The following is a 7825-nucleotide window of genomic DNA, read 5'->3' on the forward strand; positions in this document are numbered from 1 at the left end:
CCATTTGGTCTCGCAATAAATGAGGGATTACTGTATTTATTACTTGAAAAAGAGAACAGCCTCAAAACTGAGATTCAGGTTTTTAATCACACAAAATAAAAGAATCACTAACTTCATGTTGTTATGACTTTTTTTTTTAAACAATGAATCTTCCTCACTGTATGTCGTCGTTCTTCAGTGGATAGCTCCACTTCACGAATGACAAAAGGAGAGATGGAATCCTTCAATACAGTTTATTAAAAGGGGTTGGGGGGGGGGCGTGTCTGCACCGCAGCACGTTCGAGAACACAACTCTCGTAACAAAAATCACTTCCTGCTTCTTTTACTTTAACAGCCCATCAGAACCTATCAATATAAAAACACGTCTAAACAATCATTAAACAACAGAATATAATTTAGGAATGCTTAACATGAAATAATATGATGCTCAAACATAAAATGATAATTAATAATATCACATAAGCTTACATTCTTCCTCCTCTCACCAGAGAAATGTCCTATTCAACTGACTGTAGAATACAGGTTACAGTGCACGGGGGGAGGGGGGGTTAAAAACAGGCATCAGGAACATATACCGGTAATCATGACAGAACAAAGAGTTTGAAACAAGACGGAAGCTTAACTTCACGGCAGCCTGGGCGTGTGAAGGAAGTGGAACTTAAGCCCAGGGCTGCAGGCAGAGCTGTAGACATTTTGGTCCACAACAGCAAATCTTCTGGAATGATGAGGTTGCAGTCACTGCCTTAATGGGTGCTCTCTGATGTGGAGCAGGATTGTGTCAAGCATCACATGGCACAAACTGCTTGCACCACTCACGAATATCTTGAGACATGAATAGCTAGAAGCACAGTACCTGAGTACGTTGCAGAACCTTCTCTGCTTACAAATGGCCTGCCACAGGATTTCCATGGAGCAGCTTGAAGACATCTTCCTGTAACTCTTGGGGTATGATAACCTGGTAGACTGCTGACTTGGATTTTGGGTTATGGATTTTCCGACAGAGTAGCTCTTGGTGAAAAGTGAGCCTTCTGTATTCATGCCAGAGTGACTTCTCTGCAGCGGGTCTGTTTTTCATCCTCCAGTGAGGGGGTTTGAAGCCTTTGGTCTTCCTACTCATGACCTCTGCCATGATCGAGTCCTGCTCCTGTTTCTCCTGCAGTTCCAATCCACTGGTGGAAAGCTGGAAACTAGGTGAGGAGGATCCTTTGGACTGTTTTGGAACCGGCTGATGGGGTTTTGGTTGTGGTTACGGCCGAAGATCGGCAGTGCATGCATAGCTGGGTTTGCTGTGGTTCACATTAATGGGCCTCGTAACGACATCAGAATCAGAATCAGAATAATCTTTATTGGCCAAGTATGTAGGACACACAAGGAATTTGTCTCCGGTATAACACGCTGCATTAGTATCATCGTAAACAAAGACATGACAAAAAGCTGTGGAAGGACATTTCGTAATGTAAGTGAACCGTAGTGCGGTGTTACCACCCAGTGAGACAATGTGTAAAGTATCAAGCAGAGCTAAAGTGATCAGTGGTAGAGTACAATACGATGACAGTTTGTACAGTTGGTGCAGAAAATCATTGAACCATTTTAGAGTGACCGGTAGCAGTATTTGTTGTACAAGAAGAGTGACTACGACAGTGACTGTTTAGGGAGTTAATGGCTACAGGGAAGAAGCTGTTTAAGTGTCTGCTCGATTAGGTGCGCATGGATCTGTAGCGCCGGCCTGAGGGGAGTATTGGGCAGGGTGCGGGGGGTCCAGGTCCAGTTGTGGCGACCCCAAACCGTGATGGAAGAACACAGGATTGATTCGATGACTGCCATGTAGAACTGTCGTAGCACCTCCTGTGGCAGGCCATGCTTCTTCAGCAGCCTCAGGAAGTACATCCTCTGCTGGGCCCTTTTCAGGATGGAGATGGTGTTGACTTCCCACTTCATGTCCTGGGAGACTGTGATTCCCAGGAACTTGAAGGTCTCGACGGTTGACACAGGGCAGTTGGATAGTGCGAGGGGCAACTGTGGAGAAGGATGTTTCCTGAGGTCCACGATCATCTCTACAGTCTTGAGCGTGTTCAGCCCAAGGTTGTGTCGGTTGCTCCAGCGCTCCAGCTGCTCCACTTGTTGTCGGTACGCAGACTCGTTACCGTCTTTGATGAGACCGATGACAGTGGTGTCGTCTGCGAACTTTATGAGTTTGACAGCTGGACTTGTTGAGGTGCAATCGTTTGTATAGAGGGAGAAGAGCAGTGGAGAGAGGACATCCCTGTGGGGCTCCAGTGCTAGTGGTGCTTGTTGATGATGTTGTTGCTCCCAGTCTCACGTGTTGTGTCCGTCCCGTCAGGAAGCTGAGGGTCCACTGGCAGATCGTAGGGGACACACTGAGGTGGAGAAGTTTAGGGGTGAGGAGTTCCGGGATGATGGTGTTCAACGCAGAGCTGAAATCCACAAACAGGATCCTTGCGGAGGTCCCTGTGCTGTCGAGGTGCTCGAGGATGTAGTGCAGGCCTATGTTGACTGCGTCCTCCACAGACCTGTTTGCCCGGTAGGCAAACTGAAGAGGGTCCAGCAGGGTTCCGGTGACGTTCTTTAGGTGGTTCAGCACAAGGCGTTCAAAGGACTTCCCGCTGCATCTACTTGGGGAATGGCAGTGGTGGCAGTCATCATCAGAGATCCAATCATGTCTGCTTTGTTGGACCTCAGGTGAGTCTGGATGGTACCCGCGATGGAACTCTGGAGTTTGACCATAGTGTCTGTCAGGTGAGTCGTCGGCTCTGGTTTGGCATTCATCACGATGGTCGGATGGAAAATGGTGACTGGCCCAGTGGTCAAAGCGCTTACTGAGGTAGATACAATACAATACAATACAATACAATACATGCTGATTTATATAGCGCTTTCACAACAGCGGCAGCTGTAACAAAGCGCTTTACAAAACAGTTAACATAAGGTAAAATAATCAACACAACACATAACATAAAACATGGACAGTCGTCCAGTCCTAACCACTTTTCCGTCACACGCTTTGTTGTTTGAAGCGGTTTGAGATGAAAGAGGAGAGAATCAAAGTGTCCTTTAACCAGTGGATCAGAGACGTCATGCTCAAAATGTGCACACATCGGCTACAAGCTAAGTTTCAAAGTCAACAAGAAGCTGTAGCATCCATTGACGAAAAAAGAGATTGGTTCACTTCTCCTGTCCCAAGGAAATCCATTTCAATTCCAAGCGGCGACTCAAGGTTCCAAATACGCATCGGCGCTCTTCGCCAACGCTCCTCTCTCCTCATCCTCAACTTCAGCGGCCATCCATCCAGCCGCACCAACGCCAACTGTCCAACAGCGCTGACATAGCCACTGAACAAATCGGGGTTGTGAAAAATGCTGCCCATTACTGGCGCAAAAAACACAAGCGCCCCAGGTCTGTCCAGCACCGACAGTCAATGGCGCCGACATTCCTCCCAATCAAAATCTGTGCTGGTACAGGCGTGCTGCCGAGAAGGCGCAACCACCAAGCACAGATACTGCTCCTTTGACGAATGTCGTGGCCAAAAAGCGCTGAAAACAGTCCATATCAGGTCCACACAATGAAACAACAAACAACATGTGACAAAACAAAAGACAAAAACAGCAAAAAAGAACAAAAAAGCAAGGCTCTTGAAGAGCACTTGCCGAAGGCTGCCTACTCGGGCGCCATCTTGGAAAAAAAAAAAAAATGTAGATGTTCTCCTCCTGTAGCTGGCGGACATCACTCTGTGGGTTACTCACTTTAAGTGTCAGTTGTTCGATTGCTTTTAGAAGTTTATCAAAAGCAGCATCAGAACATGTTATTGACACCTGGTCCATAGTCTGCATAGGTGGGTGTTAGCATGAAGGTTCAGTGCTGCACATGTTTTTTCACAGCGTCCAGCAACAACGAGGACTTCATCAATGTCTGCCGCTCCCATCTCGTGAATCTTTTCTTGCAGGGCAGGGTCTAAACCAGCCACGAAGCGACGAAACTTATCTCCTTCCTGCGTTACACAGACGCGGTCAGGGAAGGCTTCCATAACGAGGCACGTGATGTCAGCACTGTACACCTCAAGGCTTTCACCGGGCTTGCGGGGACGAGCATTGACATGGGTTTGGAAAAACGTCAGGGAGTGGTCAAGACCAAAAACATCCTGGAGCCACTTCTTGATAGCCCCGCAGTCCTCCTTGACTGTGAGGGAAAGGCTATCCCAGCCCAGAAATGCAGCACATACCACCCTCCAGTGTGGGTCCTTGGGCAAGATCCTTCACGCTAATGCCTACCTCATACAATGATCAGAGACAATAAAATGACGTCGCCCGGCCAAACAAGGTCTACGTCAGGTGCTGGGGAACCAGAGCACCTTGATGAAAAATGGGCTACTGAAACAAAGTGCAGATGGACGAGATGCGATAACATGGCTCTGTTGGAAAGCTACTACTCAAGCAACCCTAGTCAGAGGGGTTACATGCAGAGAATGTGGGCTGAATGGTCACTTCGAAAGCCACAGTCACGGTTGACCATGAAACAACTAGTAACTCAGTGTTTCAACATCCACAAACGGTAACTGCTGTCACAACTTGAGATTGATGAGGTACAACGCAGGTTCCATGGTAAAGGGCCCCAGGCTGCCAGATCAGAGGAGGAGGTCATACCAGAGATTGGAAGGCAAGCCCCAATGAATGCAAATGATGAGATTGGGAGGCCAACCCCAATGAATGAAATGCTGAGCGAGGCAGCAACTGACCTGAAAGCTAAAATCATGGCGAGAATGAAAGCTGGGCAACCTAGAAACCGATTACAACGGCTATGTGAAGTACCACCTGAAAGTCTCATGGAAAGTGTGAATGCAGCACTGAGGGCGATCCCTACTGTAACGATAACGGAAACCAATGAGCTGATATATGCTTCAGCATTAGTGATCCTTGAGATGCTTGGCTATAAGAGCAACCATGGAAGCCATGAGATACATTACCCACCATGGAAAAAACGGTTGGAGGCTAAGTTCAAGGCGGCTCGGAAAGATGTGAGTCAATTGACGGAGGCCCAGAGAGGTGTGATGAAAAGGCCGATGCCCGAGAGGTACATCCAGATTGACCATACCTGAAGCACTCGAAACTGCCAAACAAAGGCTCCAAGCCTTGTCCAGCCGCCTAAAGCGGTACACGAAAGAGAATGAGGCCAGACGAATGAACAGGCTGTTTGCAACACAAACTGCGAAAGTGTACGCTCAGTGGCAGGGTCCTAACAACGGAGCTGACCCACCAGGACTGGAAACTGAAAGGTACTGGAAAGGCATATGGGAGAAGGAGGTGGCACATAACAGCATGAATGATATGAAGAACTAGACAGCACCAAGTCCCGGACATGGTCCACACCTACTGGCTAAAGAAACTCGCAGCACTCCATGAGCGCCTAGCAGCACAAATGAACCAGCTGCTGAGGGAAGGGAAAAAAAATTGCAACAGAGCACAAGTACCCTTTGTCCTATACATATACATACATTATATATATATATATATATATATATATATATATATATATACATATATATATACATATATATATACATATATATATACATATATATATATAATATATACAGTATTTATATTAGAGCTGTCAGTTCATCACGTTTTTATCGGAATTAATTAATAATAAATTAATTTTAACGTGATAAAAGTTTCTCTCATGAGATTAACGCGACAGACGTCTCAGTGGATTTTACGTTGCTCTATAAATAAACCGGAAACAAAACAACAAGCGCACTACAGTAGTCCACGCCCTTGTCTGTTTTGCCAGCCATGGCAGCGCGAGACACCGAAAACGGATATTTAAAGAGTTTATGAATGGAAAGTTTACTTTTAAAAAGTTGCCAGATTGTTCCACTGACAAGACCAAAGTTAACTGTATGTTTTGCAGTCATAAACTGAGCTATCATCATAGCACGTCGAGTCTGAAATACCATTTAATGGCCAAGTACGCAGCTGATGTGAGTATTCCGCCCCCTCGTCTAAGACAGGCAGCTATGGATCATTTGAAAGCGAAGATTGATGAGCCTCTGGTGAATAAAGAGCAGGTAGCCTGTTGAGTACGATGTACTGTATGCCACTGACGCAATTGTTACTTGTTTGGAACTATTTTGTGTGGAAGGTTACTGTGTTCCGTGTCCATATAAATAAAGGGGGTGGAGCTTCTCTGTGTTCGTCTGACAGTTACTGTGTGCTGAGGCATGTCGAGAGTTCAGCGGGGCAGTCGTAGCGAACACACTGAAAATAAAACGTCTCCAGTGTTGTGTTGTGCCTCAAAACAAGTGTAGTCATCCAAAATGATGTCTACACAAAACCATAGAGAGATATCCGCGCAAGAAGGACCAACAGAATCAACATAGCCTGACTGCTGTGTTCAAAGCAAACTTGCGAAAAACAAAATATGTAACCATGGCTTAAATCCACTACAGGATGAGTACTAGTTTACCTTAGATGTGCACTTTATAATTTTATATTGCTCTGTTTTGATTCCCTAAAAAGAGCTGTTGTGTGGCAAAATATTTTTTTAACTGTAGGAGCTAAATTGTCTGGGGCATTATGCCCCTGGTAGTGTCACCCATGGCAAACAGGTACTAGGTAACGGACCAGACAAAGCACGGCTCAAGAACCCCTGATGATGAATAAAACAAATGGCATTCAGCTTCCCTTGCACGGACGCAGGTCACCGGGGCCCCCCTCAGGAGCCAGGCCTGGAGGTGGGGCTCGTTGGTGAGTGCCTGGTTTCCGGGCCTACACTCATGTGGCCCGGCCGGGCTCAGCTGAAGAGCCAACGTGGTTCCCCCTTCTCATGGGCTCACCACCCATGGGAAGGGCCAAATGGGTCGGGTGCAATGTGAGCTGGGCGACAGCCAAAGGAGGAGCCGATCCTCGGCTGCAAAAGCTAGCTCTTGGGACATGGAATGTCACCTCTCTGGCAGGGAAGGAGCCCGAGCTGGTGTGTGAGGTAGAGAAGTTCCGACTGGACATCGTCGGACTTGCCTCCACACACAGCCTGGGTTCTGGTTCCAGTTCTCTCGAGAGAGGTTGGACTCTCTTCCACTCTGGAGTTGCTCACGGTGAGAGGCACAGAGCAGGTTTGGGCATACTCATTGCCCCCCGGCTCAGTGCCTGTTCACACCGGTAGACGAGAGGGTTGCCTCCCTCCGCCTTGGGGCGGGGGGGCGGATGACTGACTGTTGTTGACTGACTGTTGTTTGTGCATATGCGCCAAACAGCAGCTCAGCGTACCCACCGTTTTTGGAGTCCTTGGAGGGTGTGTTGGAGAGTACTCCTGCTGGGGACTCCCTTGTTCTGCTGGGGGACTTCAATGCTCACGTGGGCAATGACAGTGAGACCTGGAAGGGCGTGATTGGGAGGCATGCCCCCCTCCCCCGCCCCCGATCAGAACTCGAGTGGTGTATTGTTATTGGACTTCTGTGCTCGTCACGGATTGCCCATAACGAACACCTTGTTCAAACATAAGGGTGTCCATATGTGCACTAAGCATCAGGACACCCAAGGCCGCAGTTCAATGATTGACTTTGTGGTTGTATCATCAGATTTGTGGCCGCATAGGTTGGACACTCGGGTGAAGAGAAGGGTGGAGCTGTCAACTGATCACCACCTGGTGGGGAGTAAGCTCTGATGGTGGGGAAGATGCCGGTCCGTCGTGGCAGACCCAAACATATTGTGAGGGTTTGTTGGGAGCGTCTGGCGGAATCCCCTGTGAGAAAGAGTTTCAACTCCCACCTCCGACAAAGCTTTTCCCATGTCCCGAGGGACGCGGGGGACAT

At 47.8% G+C, this 7825-nt stretch overlaps 1 long non-coding RNA gene across 1 annotated transcript; it reads right to left on the bottom strand.

Moving 5' to 3' along the window:
• Nucleotides 1–1325: 1325 nt before the first annotated feature.
• LOC127612150 (uncharacterized) lies at nucleotides 1326–1720 on the bottom strand. The gene is made up of 2 exons (XR_007965608.1): nucleotides 1622–1720; nucleotides 1326–1434 (listed from the first exon to the last, which is right to left on the bottom strand). It is a non-coding gene; the product is annotated as an uncharacterized LOC127612150 (long non-coding RNA).
• Between the last annotated feature and the right edge of the window lie 6105 nt (nucleotides 1721–7825).

This window comes from Hippocampus zosterae, chromosome 12 (assembly GCF_025434085.1).
Source record: "Hippocampus zosterae strain Florida chromosome 12, ASM2543408v3, whole genome shotgun sequence".
In the NCBI taxonomy this organism is placed as follows: Eukaryota; Metazoa; Chordata; class Actinopteri; order Syngnathiformes; family Syngnathidae; genus Hippocampus; species Hippocampus zosterae.